This window comes from Pan troglodytes, chromosome 16, assembly GCF_028858775.2.
Source record: "Pan troglodytes isolate AG18354 chromosome 16, NHGRI_mPanTro3-v2.0_pri, whole genome shotgun sequence".
Lineage (NCBI taxonomy): Eukaryota > Metazoa > Chordata > Mammalia > Primates > Hominidae > Pan > Pan troglodytes.
This window is the reverse complement of record NC_072414.2, coordinates 23,345,015-23,359,705: the sequence shown is the minus strand read 5'-3', so window position 1 is coordinate 23,359,705 and position 14,691 is coordinate 23,345,015. Positions and strand designations below refer to the sequence as shown.

Below are 14,691 nucleotides of genomic sequence, written 5' to 3'. Positions count from 1 at the left end.
GCAAGCCATTAAGTGTGTGGTTATTGGTTACCAACTGGTTATTGGTTACACTGCACTTCCCTCCATTCTTTTTTTTTTCTGTTCATTCTTTCTGAACTCCTAGCAGACACATTTTACGTCTCACTCTGTCACCCAGGCTGAAGCACAGTGGTGTAATCTTGCCAGGGTTGGTTATAAACAGCAGAAAGGCAGTTTCTGCCTCCCGGGTTCAAGCGATTCTCCTGCCTCAGCCTCCCAAGTAGCTGGGATTACAGGTGCCCACTGCCTCACCTGGTTAATTTTTGTATTTTTAGTAGAGATGGGGTTTCGCCATGTTGGCCAGGCTGGTCTCAAACTCCTGACCTCAGGTGATCCGCCTGCCTTGGCCTCCCAAAGTGCTATTATAGGTGTAAGCCACTGTGCCGGGCCTATCAGACACATTTTGACACCCTGGATTGATGCTATGCATCTCTCACCTGCCCTGTCAGACTCTTCAGCTTTTTGTCTTCTTGCCCTACAGTCTGGGAAGTTTAACTTTACTTTCCTATCCTCCTCCTGATTTGTTTTTAATTTTTATCATCACATTTTTAATGTCTCTAAACTTTTTTGATTCCCTGATTTGTCCTTTCTCTAGTTTCCTGTTCTTGTTTTGTGGATGCAACATCTCCTCAAACATCTCTTGAGATGTTAATTATGACTCTTATTCTATTCATTGCCTTTAGTATCTATTTCTTCCAGGGACAACTGTTACTTTTGTTCCTCTTGGTCCTTCTGTCTTGTGACTGTTTTCCTTGTTTGCCTATTATGTACACAGATGAAAGATAAGACTGATGCATACAGATAGCTGCCAAGGGTCCCCTTTGTGGTTCCGGGGTCTGTTTACTCAGCAGGCCTCTCCCCTTCCTGGGAAGGCTGGCTTGACTTCTGCTTAGTCGGGTGAGTCACACCTGGCAGCCCTCACCAGAGGGTACCCAGCTTCCTCATCTCTACAAAAAGACCAAACTACCGAAGGCTTTACTCCAGCATATACTAACCCTCCTAAGTTCACTTCAATTTCCTAGGAAGATGTTTTCGTCAGTTCAGGCTGTTACAATAGAATCACACAGCCAGGGTTGGTTATAAACAGCAGAAATTCATTTCTCACAGTTCCAGAAACTGGAAAGTCTAAAATTAAGGCGCCAGCAGATTTGGTGACTGGTGAAGGCCTCTTCCTGGTTCGTAGACCGCAGTCTTCTTGCTGTGGCCTCACCTGGCAGAAGAGGAGAGGGGGTTCTCCAGGCTCTTTTCTTTTTTTTCCCTTCTGTTTTTTTGAGACGGAGTCTCGTTTCGTTGGCCAGACTGGAGTGCAGTGGTGCGATCTCGGCTCACTGCAATCTCTGCCTCCCGGCTTCATGCAATTCTCCTGCCTCATCCTCCAGAGTAGCTGGAATTACAGGCGCACACCACTACGCAGGCTCTTGTTTTGTAAGGCACTAACCTCATTCACGAGAGCTCTGCTCGCATGACCTAGTCACCTCCCAAAGTTTCCTCCTCCTAATACCATCACACTGGGGTGAAACTCAACATATGAGTTTTGGGGGCACATGGTTCCATCTACAGCATAAGCATATCATTGGTTCTATCCTACTACAAAACAGTACTCGTAGCCTCTTTGAGGCAGGGTGGAGCCTGGGATTAGAGCAAAGAGCTCCCCCCACTGTTCTCTCCATCCATACCCCTGAGTGAAGACCCTAGGCTCCACTCTTCCCAAACTGTGGACCCTAACCTTGCAGCCTTTCCGTGTCGGGAGTTGGTTCTTTCCAGTGGGTTCGTGGTCTCGCTGACCGCAAGAATGAAGTCCCGGACCTTCACAGTGAGTGTCACAGCTCTTAAAGGTGGCACGGACCCAAAGAGTGAGCAGCAGCAAGATTTATTGCCAAGAGCAAAATAACAAATACACCACAACAGGGATGGGAACCCAGTGGGTTGCCTGCTGCTGATTGGAGGGTGGCCAGCTTTTATTCCCTTATTTGTCCCCACCCATGTCCTGCTGATTGGTCCATTTTACGGAGTGCTGATTGGTCTGATTGGTCCATTTTACAGAGCACTAATTGGTCCATTTTACAGTGTGCTGATTGGTCCACTTTACAAAGCACTGATTGGTCCATTTTAGAAACCTCAAGCTAGCCACAGAGAGCTGATTGGTGCGTTTTACAATCCTAGCTACAGAGTGCTGATTTGTGCATTTTACAATCCCTTTGTAAGACAGAAAAGTTCTCCAAGTCCCCGCCCCACCCAGAAGTCCAGCTGACTTCACCACTCATTTCCAGCTGGTAGAGGTAGCCTTCTACCCAACCTCCTCCCTTCTACCCTTCTCCCTGCCACATACATTCACTCCTGCACACTTACGGGGCTCCAGTGCCCTCTGCTTTGGTTTATAAACCAACACCATCATGCCTGTTTTTTATTTTCTGGAAGTCCATGATAGCCGCGGGCCCACTGGTAACTTGCCTGTGCCCCACTCTCCTTCTCACCTCTGCTTGGCTTATGCTACTTGGCCATGTCCAGGGAGTTCGGAGAGGAGAGGGAAGCAAACGGGGTGTTCAGCCTGCTCTGTGGGCACCTATGCCGACCTGCTTAGTTACCACTGTACTTGTGGTAACATGCCAGTGTGTAGGAGGGGTCCTCTCCCTGACAAGGACAGAGCCATCCCACAGACGAACTGCCTTAGCGCAGCTGGCGCTCCAGTCCGGGATCACTTACAACCACTGGCTAACCTTTCTCATGAGAAACATAATTGGCTGTAAACTCTCTGAGGGTGGTGAATCAGTTAGGACTATCTCTGACTATGGGTTGAAAAAATCCTAACGTAATAGTGGCTTAAGCAAGAGAGCAGTTTACTCAATGTGGGAGGCAGGAAGTCTAGATCTGTTACAGGGGCTACACTGTGATGGGGACTCGGGCTCCATCTATCCAGTGCTCATTATCCTTGTGTGGCTTTAAATACCCTTGTGTGACTTCCATTCCCACGATGACCCATGGTCCAATGTGACTGCTGCAGCTCCTGCCATCATGTCCACACTTCAGCCAGCAGGAAGAGAAAGAAGGAGAATTGGCTCATCCACTCATTTACAAGTTACTTCCTGGGACAGAAGTTGTTCATGACACTACTGCACACCCCATCAGACAGAATTGGTCCAGGTAGCCACACGCTGAGCTAAAAATCAAGGGTTTCATTATTAAAGATGGGAACATGTATGGTGGGGCCTCTGAAGCATCCCCAGCCGACAGCATATCTCGTTTGTGATTTTACTCCCCCATCTAGAGACAAGAATTCTGGAGTCATGATTCATCGATTATTTGCCAGTCACCCAGTTTCACTGTAGCCTTTGACTTGGAGTATGTTGCCCCAGAGATCCGGACCAGAGCAAAAGATCTTGCCCCAAAACTGCTTCACAGTAGAAAAGACACTAAAAGAATGAGGGGAATCAGCAGACATATCTATACTCAAACATTTTGGGGATCAAGATAGACTGACAGTTGGAATTGGCAATCGAGCCGTAGAGAGAGAGCAAATGGGAAGCAGCTTGTGTTCCCCAGGCCTGGACTAGCATGCCCTTCCTGGTATCCATTTTTCCTGCTGGGCCCCAAGGGACCTGGCCCTGTGCGTCAGTTCTGCGGCTGCAAGGGATGCTAGCGAGGCTGCTTACGAAAGAAGAAAACAGTTCACGAGTCCCATTGCCCATCCCTCCAAGGCAAACACTTTAAAAAGTTTTTTTTTTTTTTCCCACATTTTAGTATTTCATATTCTGATAAGACCCATATACTGCTGTTGGCTGAGCCAGAACAGCCTACACATCCCAGGGGAAAGAGGACCTTCTCTGACGGAAACAAGTCTAGACTAATGAGCCGCAGGACTGAGTGTCTGGTGATAAACTGAGAACACTGAGCCTGCCTCCCCAGGCTCCACCTGGGGCTCTGTGCAGCGGCTGCTGCTGGAGACAGCTCCTCCGCTCCTGGCGGTGGGACGGCGGGGCAGCCCTGGGTCTCAGTGCCGCTGACAGCCAGGTCGGACCTGAGCACGAGACCCTGCACCAGAGCGGGGACATTCAGGCTCTGTGGACTTCCTGAGTGTCTTCTCCACATTGAGCCGTCACATGTTTCCTGAATGGAACTGTTTCTCTGGGCCTTTGTCACTGGGACCACTTGGGAACCCTCTGACTGAGTCTCAGCCCAGCCTCATCTCCACGGCATCTGAGGTGCCCCAAGCACACTGCTTTCATCTCCCACCCCTAGAGGTGCCCCTGTGGGGCAGGGTCCCCAGCCAAGAGCTCCTTCCAACCTCCCCTCCTCATCTAAACCTCATCTTCATTTCAGAGGCTGGCCGGGGCACATCTTCTCCCAGAGGGCTCTCCATCCAGGAAGGCCATGGACCTACCCAGCGTCAAGAGGCAAGGGAGCAGCAGAGCCTGGAGCTGAACCCGCATCTGTGGCTCCCACGCCCAGCCCCCACAGCCCTTCTTTGGGCCCCCTGACAGCCTCACTCAGAGGTTGTGTCCTGGACATGCGGTGTCTCCCCTACTGGAGTGGACATTGGTGCTGCTCACCCAGACCCCACTTCTCCTCGGGCATGCTCTGCATTCTGCGAAGTGGATGGCAGCAGGATCTGCCTCCGAACGTGCTCTTCTGACATGGAGATTCTGGCAATTCTGCTGAGAGGTGGGGTTTCCTTTCTTCCTCTTGACTCTAGGCAGGCTCGCGTGCCACTCCAGGTAAGTGATGCTATGTGGCTTCTGAGGCTGGGTCACAAATGGTGAGACAGTGTCTGCTGGTTCTCTTGGGACTGCCCTTGGAGACTCAGCCCTCATGCTGAAGTGGGCCATGCAGCCAGAGGACAGCTAGAGACCTTGGAGCTGCACTGCTGCGTTCAGGTCCCTGCACCAGTATGGCCTTGGACAAGTACCACATCTCTGAACCTCAGTTTCCCCATTTGTAAAATGGGCATAATATAGTCTTTCCCGCTGAGTGTTATTAAGAGGATCAAATTCCCACATGAAGGGACCAGCCCAGCCCCACACACCAGGTGGCCCCCACTCAATGCTGGCTCCTGCTCCACAGCACAGGCTCTCACCCCAAGCACAGGCCCTGTGCCCAGAGGGCGGGATGCAAGCCTTAGGCACACCCTTGACCCCTGCTCCCCTCAGAGCAGGCAGCCCACTACCCACTTCACCCCTACCCGTGCCGTGCCCTGACTCAAGCCAGCTGGGATGTTACACCCTCCCCAGGGGACAAAAAGCAGGCCCAAGGGACCCTGGGCAGGTGGGCAAGGACTTCGTGAAAAGAGCATAACTTTGCAGTCTAGAAGATTTTGTCTCGGCCAGGTGCAGTGGCTCACACCTGTAATCCCAGCACTTTGGGGGGCTGAGGTGGGTGGATCACCTGAGGTCAGGAGTTCGAGACCAGCCTGGGCAACATGGTGAAATCCGGTCTCTACTAAAAATATAAAGTTAGCTGGGCGTGGTGGCGCATGCCTGGAATCCCAGCTACTTGGTAGGCTGAGGCAGGAGAATAGCTTGCTCCCGGGAGGCAGATGTTGCAGTGAGCCAAGATTGTGCCATTGCACTCCAGCCTGGGCAACAAAGCGAAACCCCATCTCAAAAAAAAAAAAAATTGTTTATCTATCGACGGGACACATTGCAGCACCTGCCTCAGAAGGTCACCTGGTGACATCAAGAAGATGATAGTGATGCGACACTTCCAGGTGCCCAAACCCAAATCTCGGGGTCAGCTTATCTTGCCCCTCTCTCCCACATGTCACAGCCATCGCATCCAGCCAGCCAGACCTTCAAAGGCAGTCAACCAGCACAATTGACTCTGGTCCGAGGCATTGTCCCTTCTCTCTTGGATCTGCCCTCTGCCTGGTCTCTCGGCTTCCACCCCCTCCCTCGACCCTCCTCCACCCTCCTCCACCTTCCACACAGCAGAGTGATCTGAGTAAAACCCAAAACCCAAGTTGGGGCCTGCCACCCCTCTGCTAGAAGCCCCAAGGCTCCCCATTTCCCTGCAGGGCACCTCACCCCCAGCTCTGACCTCCCTGTTCTGCTCCAGCCCCCTGCCTTGCCGCTGTCCCAGCTCTGGGACCAGCCACCTTCAGCTCTGGACCTGGGATTTGAGTTCTCCCTGCCTGTGGCACACTTCGTAAGGCTGGCTGACTCACTTTTTAAGGCCTTTATTTAAATGTCATCCACTCACGGAGACCTCTCTGAGCAACCTAATTAAACTGCACGCCACCCCCTCCATGTGGGGTCCCCTTCTGTCCTTCACTGTTTTCTATTTAGTGGTTGCCATCTGACACAATGCTGAGGATGGTTTCTTGCCTCTCCCCAGTTAAAATACAAGCATGAACATGAAGGCAGGGCTTTCCTGTCATCAGTTTCACCGCTCTCGCTCCGTGGATTCCCTGCAGAAAATGGATTTGGGAATACCTTTTCCCCATTGAGGAAGGCCAGGTGGAGGGAGAGCAGAGTGGGGGTGGAACAGGAGTAGGACTCGTCTCCTGGCAGGCTGTCAAGAACCCCATGGGGAGGCTCCAGTCTGGCTTGGCCTGAGACCATGTGCTGTGGCCTCTGTGGGTCCAAGCAGTGCTGACGGCAGCCTGAGGGTTTGAGTCACCCTCCCTAGTGGGAAGCCCCTGGGTGAAGAGCAGAAGTCAAGTTCAAAGGGGGCAGCTAAAGCTTTGAAGAGCCACTGAGCAAAGGGGCCTAGGAAAGCAAAAGGCACCAAGGTGTGGGCCCAGCATGGCAGAAGCCCTGGAGCCCAGAGTCAGGCTCTCAGCCCCTCCCTGTGGCCTGCCCTGGCAGATCGGGGAAGACAGGTGTGCACATGCACAAAAAAGCCCTAAGCCAGAAGACCCTCCCTCCCAGTGGCTGGTGCCCCTCTGCCCCACAGCGACCCCACCCGACACATCCACCCAAGGTGAGCCAGCTCTGACTCTGAGACCACACCCCTTGTCCCGCACCCAGCCACGAGGCGGAGGTTAGTGCAGGTTTCAGCACCCTTGGACCTCATCTAGTAGAGGGGGCAGGCCTAGGCCTGGACCTGGAGCAGTGGGTGTCAAGGAATCCCCTGTGTGGGCAGGATGGCTCTGGGAAACCAAGGGCAGTGTGTGGTGGTTTGGCACAGCTGACTGCAAAAAACTCAGAGATAGGCTGGGCACGGTGGCTCACACCTATAATCCCAGCACTTTGGGAGGCCGAGGTGGGTGGATCACCTGAGGTCAGGAGTTTGAGACCAGCCTGCCCAACATGATGAAACCCCGTCTCTACTAAAAATACAAAAATTAGCTGGGCTAATCCCAGCTACTCAGGAGGCTGAGGCAGGAGAATTGCTTGATCCTGGGAGGCAGAGGTTGCAGTGAGCCAAGATTGCGCCATTGCACTCCAGCCGCAGGGGGAAAACTCAGGGATGCAATTCCCTGCCATGTGGGTTGCCCCCACATTTGTGGGGCTAAGGGGCCCCTTGTTTTCAGAGGGAGCTCAGCTCCTCTCAGAGGGTGATTGCAACTTTGCCCAGTGGAGTCTCTGCTCTGCTTCTCCATCTGGTGCTGACATCCTCTAGGGCAGCCAGCACCGTCCTCTTCACTGAGGCAGGATAAGGGGCTCGCACTCTGCCAGGGACACACAGGATGCTTGGGGCTGTGTGACACTGAGCTTCCCTGGGCACAGGCTCCAGGGAAAACCTAGTAGATGACACAGCCCCGCCCAGTGGGGCAGATCAAAGGGAGCTGTGTAGGCGAGCACTAGGCAACTGTAGGGCTTGCCCACGGCTTCTTGGCCTGGCTGCAGGCTCTTCCCACCCACAGAGTCCTATAGCTGCCCTGGGGGAGAGGGAGGAGGGCACTGTGCATGGTTGACTCTTCCTGCTTCTCAGCTCCAACAGCCTTGGCCTCCTGCTTGATCTTTCCAAGGCCTGGGGGCCTACTCCAAAGTCAGACACTCCTGATGTGGTACTGTGCCTGGGGACAAAGGTGGCTGGGAGGGCTCGGAGCCCTGAGCTTGAGCCCTGGGATGGAAGGGGTCGCTGCTTCTCCACTGGGGTCCAGGAGCCAGTGGGCTCTTGCTCTGGGAGTACCCTGGGGGCCAGGCAGCAGCACCAAACATGCCCCTGAAATAGGCGCTGGCCAGAGCCTGGGTGTAGGCTGCGGGGTTGGCCCCAGGGCCAAGTTGGCTCCCTCGTTGCCCACCACGCTCTGCTCCCAGCCACTACACACGAAATGCCAGCAGCTGTTTTGGTTTGGCAGCTTCTGCTGCCACCCCCATACGCCTTCTAAACTCGTCAGTGCTGCCGTGTCTGGTCTGTTGTGTCCTGGTGCAGCCCTGTCCCCTAACACCTGGGCTGTTTCCTTGCTGTGATGGCCATGGTTGTGCCTCTGAGGCCTGGGCTCCTTTCAACTAGGGTTGGAGAATCTCTGAAAACACCACCAATTAAGGCCCCGCCCGAGCAGGAGCATCCTGTGCTTTGTGGTGGGAACCTGTCCAGGCAAAGGCCTTATCCGAGAGATCAGGTAAATTACTAGGTAACTATCGGAGCCTGAGTACAGACGCAGGCCTAGCAGGCTCCTTATTAGGCTAATTACTGGCCCAGGACTGCGTAAAACCCAAGATAAACTCAGGGTCGACCCGAGAGCAGCTGGGAGGTGGTGTTTTCCTGGAGAGGCACTTGCCAGAGGCCCTCAGGCTGAGGCCCAGGAGAGAAAGACTGAAGAATTCCCCAGGGAGAGTGGATCACCACCCAACCCACCCCGCTGCCGCCCCCAAAGACCAGAGAAGTCTGCAGACCCCACATCCAGCTCCTAACTCTGACCCCCTCCACGTCCTCATCTGTGTAGTTCGTCCCTCTGACATTTATGATGTGCCAGGAGCTGCTGGCTACTGGGTATGGTTGAAAATAACATAATAATAATGATGTTACAAAATCAGCCTCACACTGTACAAAGAGTAGCTCATTTAGTCCTCAACAAATCCATCTTCATTTTATAGCTGGGGAAACTGAGGCTCAGGGATGTTAAAGGACTTGCTAGCAGCTGCTAGAGCTGGAACCAAGAGGCAGCCCTGACCCCAAAGGGGAAACAGGCCCAGGAACTTCCCAGCGCCCCTCCCTTGAGGACAGACAACGTTGGCAGGCCACGGCCCCTCCCACTCCGAGGCGTCTGGACCTCTTGGCCTGCAGCCTTTGCAAGTGCGCGTCACTGAGGAGGAGAGGGCGCCACCGCCCCAGGCCTGAGAATGGTCGGCAATGGGCGGGGTCGGCGGCTCTCTGGGCTCGTAATTATTCTCCCGGTAATTATGCTGGCGCTGGGCGTGGCCTGAGCGGAGCGCGGGGAAGCCTGCCCACCCTGCCACGTGCACCCCTGCCCTGACCTGCCCTGCCCGCCCCACCCCACCCCGCCCCACCCTGAACCTGGACACCCTCTTGGCCTCAGGGCCTCAGGCTTGTTCCCAACCCCCCTTTGCCCATTTCCGCCTGGGAAATGACCCCTGGCAAATGTTCCTGTGGCAAAGTCAAATGAAAAACCTGGACTGGAGGAGGGAAAGTGTCCTCTGGGCTCAGGGTAGGGACAGGCACCAGCCCCTGAGCCACTGTTGAAACCACCACTGCAACATTATAACCCAGACAGTGAACGAGATCTGATTTAACTAACTCCATCTTGCTTCTAACCTCCAAGCTGTCCTTGTTCATTCCTAGGTGTAAGCTGAACTAACTTTGGGAGAAACTTGGTTTATAGTTTATAGTTTAAAACAAAGACTATAACATCCCTTTCCCAAAGCAGACCTCCTTCTTGCCTAGGGACTAGACTGCCTTTGTAGCTAGGACTAATAAATTAGCCAAAAAATTAGAAATTATAGTTTAGGAGTCACGCAGCTGGAGGCTACAAGATTCTGACTTTCCCCAAGTTGCTTCTGGGGATAACATCACTATTGTAAAGCCTAAGATCCCTAAAATCAGTGCTTGAGATATTTTGCAGACCCTGTACTCCATGGATCAGCTGGCACCACCCAGGTCAATAAACTGGCTCATCTGATCTTGTGGCCCCAAACCAGGAACTGACTCAGTGCAAGAAGACAGCTTCGACTCCCTGTGATTTCATCCCTGACCAATCAGCACTCCCAACTCACTGGCTGCCCCCCAGCCACCAAATTATCCTTAAAAACCCTAGGCCGGGTGCAGTGGCTCAAGCCTGTAATCCCAGCACTTTGGGAGGCCGAGGCAGGCAGATCACAAGGTCAAGAGATCAAGACCATCCTGGCCAACATGGTGAAACCCCGTCTCTACTAAAAATGCAAAAATTAGGCCGGGCACGGTGGCTCACGCCTGTAATCCCAGCACTTTGGGAGGCCGAAGTGGGCAGATCACCTGAAGTCGGGAGTTTGAGAGCAACCTGACCAACACAGAGAAACCCCATCTCTACTAAAAATACAAAATTAGCCGGGCGTGGTGGCGCATGCCTGTAATCCCAGCTACTCGAGAGGCTGAGGCAGGAGAATCGCTTGAACCCAGGAGACGGAGGTTGCATTGAGCCAAGATCACGCCATTGCACTCCAGCCTGGGAAACAAGAGCGAAACTCCGTCTCAAAAAAAAGAAAGAAAGAAAGAAAAAAAAAAAAAAAAACCAACCCTCCCAGGGCACGTGTATCACAGGCCCTGAGGGGACAACAGCCAGAAAAACTGGTGAATGTCCAGTAGGCAGAGGATGGAGGATCAGGGACTCTGAGGCAGACTTCTTGGGCCGGAACCTCAGCTCCACCACCAAGCAGCAGCATGACTTGGGAAACTCAATTCCGTATACTTTGGGGGTTTCCCTCCCCCATTTTTATTTTATCAAATTAATTTTGATGTGATATTATTAAGTGAAATTAAATGTCAAAACTGTAGATGAAATGTTGCCATCGGGGAAATGCAAATCAAAACCACAATAAGGTACCACTTCACATCCGTGACGATGGCTATGAACAAAAAGGCGGACAGTAACAAGTGTCGGGGGATATGGAGAAGCTGGACCTCTCATGGATCACCAGTGGGAATGTAAAATAGTGCAGATGGAAACAGTCTGGCAGTTCCTCAAAACTAAACATAATGTTGCCACATGACCCAGTAATCCCACTCCTAGGTGTATACCCGAGAGAAATGAAAACTTATGTCCAAAAATAAATAAATAAATAAGGAAAAAAGAAAACTTATGTCTACACAGAAGCTTGTACACACATGTTCATAGCAGCAGCATTCATAGCAGCTAAGGAGTAGAAATAACCCAAACATCCATCAGTGGATGAATGGACTTTAAAAAAATAGTATATCCATACGACAGAGTATTATCAAGCCATAATAGTGAGTAGGGGCCGGGCACAGTGGCTCATGCCTGTAATCTCAGCACTTTGGGAGGCAGAAGTGGGCAAATCACTTGAGGTCAGGAGTTCGAGACCAGACTGGCCAACGTGGTGAAACCCCATCTCTACTAAAAATACAAAAATTAGCCGGGCGTGGTGGCGGGCATCTGCAATCCCAGCTACTCAGGAGGCTGAGACAGGAGAATCGCTTGAATCCAGGAGGTGGAGGTTGCAGTGAGCCGAGATTGCCTCACTGCACTCCAGCCTGGGCAACAGAGGGAGACTCCCTCTAAAACAAAACAAAACAAAGGGAGTGGAGTACTAACACATGATACAACATGGATGAAACTTAAAAATTTATGCTAAGTGAAATGAGGCAGACACAAAAAAGCCACATATTGTTTGATTACATTTATATGAGATATTCAGAAGAGTCAAGTAGATGAGTGGCTCCTAGGGCCAGGGAAAATGGGGGAATATCGGGGTGATAGCTAAAGGGTACAGGGTTTCATTTTGAGACAATATTCTGTAATTAACTGTGGTAATGGTTGCACGTCTGTGAATATACTAAAGGCCAATGGATTACATACAGTAAATGGGTGAATTATATATGTGAATTATATCTCAAAAAAGTTATAGAAAAAATGCACCTAGAGAAGTCTCACTCCACCTCCATCCTCTCTGCCCATATCCACAGGACTTCTTTTTGAAAAAATAAGCAAAATCTATATAAAATACACACCCACACTCTTTAAAATACTCCCTACTTTCTTTCTTTTCTTTCTTTTTTTTTTTCTTGAGACGGAGTCTCTCTCTGTCACCCAGGCTGGAGGGCAGTGGCCCAATCTCGGCTCACTGCAAGCTCCGCCTCCCGGGTTCAGGCCATTGTGTCGCCTCAGCCTCCCGAGTAGCTGGGACTACAGGTGCCCGCCACCACGCCCGGCTAATTTTTTGTTTTTGTATTTTTTTTTTAGTAGAGACGGGGTTTCACCGTGTTAGCCAGGATGGTCTCAATCTCCTGACCTCGTGATCCGCCTGCTCAGCCTCCCAAAGTGTTAGGATTTCAGGCGTGAGCCACCGCGCCCGGCCAAAATACTCCCTACATTCTTACTCAAGTAGGATTGTCTTCCATGTACTGCTTGGCACCTTCCTTTTTTTTCCTTTAACTTAACATTGCACCCCAGCGCTGTCAGCATCTCTCTTTGGCCAGTGCACAGCGCTTCTCTGTGGAGATGTTAGCCTCATGGACCGCGCCACCAGGAACAACCTTGCCTGCAAGTTGCTTCCTTTCTGTCCAGGTGATCCCTGTGGGAGCCCCCTGAGATGCAAGGGCAAAGGCAGTCCAGGCTTGGCAGATGCGGCTGCCTGTCCCCCCACCTCTCCACCCACCACCCTCGCAGACAGAAGCCCGACCCGGTGCCCTCCGGCCAGGCAGCATGTCCTTGACTCTCCATAGAGGCCTCTGTTTGCTCTGTGAACAGGGCTGTGGTAGTAATGAGACGGGAGGATGGATACAGGTCCAGCACTCAGAACGATGCCTGGGCCATAATGAACATGATCTCAGTGGGAACTCTCATCATCACCCACCTCACCTTCAAGGCCAAAGCAGCGATGCCTGGCTGGGAAAGCTCTGTCTTTGCTTCCTCTCTGGTCTTGGAGCACCGAAGCGGCTGCAGCTGCGACCGCAGAGCACAGCGGGGGTTGAGCCCTGCGGAGTGGCGTGTAGGGAGTACTAGACGAGTAGTGGGAGGACCGAGGGACAAGGGTGCTGGAATGGGGCTGGATGGCCGGCACCCTGCCCTGGCTCTGAAACCCCCTGGCGGGTGGGTGCATCCTAGGTCTGAGGGGGACGGGGGGGACGGGCCGGGGGTGACGGGGTAGGTACTCTTTAGCCGGGTTTAGGGAAGGCCTCTCACGGGGGAGCAGTGGAGGAGAGGCGTGCAGGGAGTGCGCAGCACACCTCCGTCACCTCCATATCTCGACCGGGAAATGCAAAGGCCGAAGGCCGGGCCCGGCGGCTGCTTACTGAACGCTGCATGCTGCTAGGAGGTACCAGTAGCCCCAGCAGGGTGGGGGCTGGCGGGAAGGTAGCGGCAGGCCGAGTTCTGGGAGAGACGCAGGTGCCAGGTGGGGGGGGTATCTAGAGGCCCCTGGAGCAAGAGGGGAAGCCGCTGTGGGTTCTCCTTGGAAAGGGCTCGCGCGCCCGCCTCCAGGCTTGGAGGCTCTCCCAGGCTGCGGTCGGTCTCCGTCCAGGCGGGTATGGTGGGGCTGGAGCGAGCGGTGCTGCACAGTCGTGGAAAGGGGATCTGCTTTGCAGGTGGAGCCGGCAGAACTTGCCTCCATGCTCTCCAGGCGTAGCGGACCTGGCTGGAGCCGGACAGTGCACCTAGAGCGGTTCCGGACCGGCCCACGGCAGCCGCCTAGACCTCCCGGAAGCGTCGGGGGCGGGGGCGGGGTGGGGGGCAATCCCAGAAATGGGTGTGGGGCCCCAGATGGGGCTCCTGGCCCAGCCCCGAGCTGACCCTTGTCTTGGGCCGGTGCAGGACCCCCATTGTTAAAATACCGCGAGCAGACTCTACTGAATTTCCAAAACGTCACCCAAGTCACTGGCTCCTTCCTCCGAGCTATTTCTAGGGCGGACCCCCAGGACAGGCCTGAGGGGTCAGGGAGGAAGAGCCGAGTCCCGTGGACACCCTGCAGGCCCCTTCAGGGGCGGGACAGTCGCGCGCGTAGAGGACCCAGGATGCGCCGTCAGGGTCCTGAGGAGCGCAGGGGACCCGGGGGAAAAGGACGCGGGTGAGAGCGGGGAGAGCAGGGCGGGGCCACATCAGGAGGGGCGTGGCCTGGGCGGCTCCAGGCTCAGCACCGCCGCCCCGTCCCCATGACCCGTGACTCGGCGCCCCAGCCCGCGGCCAAAGAGGTGGCGTCTCCCCCAGTCTCCCTGATAGTCGCTGCCCGCATTACATGAGCTCACGTGAGGAGAAGAAACTTAGAATGACAGAGTGCAAAGCACAGTGACAATCCTTATCGTTCTCTCCCGGACCACAGCCTCATCCTTGTGTCATCTGAGCTCGCCGTGGGCTGGAGGAATCGCAGTGGGCAGAGGGCGCTGCGAAGTGGAGACGACGTACTGCGGCGGCCGCGAGGGCCTGGGGCTGGCCGGGGTCCGAGGGGGATGGAGACCGCGACGCGGGGGGCGGGGGCGAGCGGGCAGCTGGCGGGTCTGGCCGCTCGCTTCGGAGGCAGTGAATGGCCCGGCCGGGCTCGGCGCCCGCCCAGCCGAGGGCTCCCCCGCCTCCGGCCCAGCCGTCCCGGCTGCCCTCCGGGCGCGGCAGTCCGCGCAGGAATC

General features: G+C 54.0%; 1 long non-coding RNA gene across 1 annotated transcript; it reads right to left on the bottom strand.

The window, feature by feature from the left end:
- Nucleotides 1-2,125: 2,125 nt before the first annotated feature.
- On the bottom strand, nucleotides 2,126-14,125 carry LOC134808438 (uncharacterized). The gene is made up of 2 exons (XR_010151347.1): nucleotides 12,935-14,125; nucleotides 2,126-3,175 (listed from the first exon to the last, which is right to left on the bottom strand). It is a non-coding gene; the product is annotated as an uncharacterized LOC134808438 (long non-coding RNA).
- Between the last annotated feature and the right edge of the window lie 566 nt (nucleotides 14,126-14,691).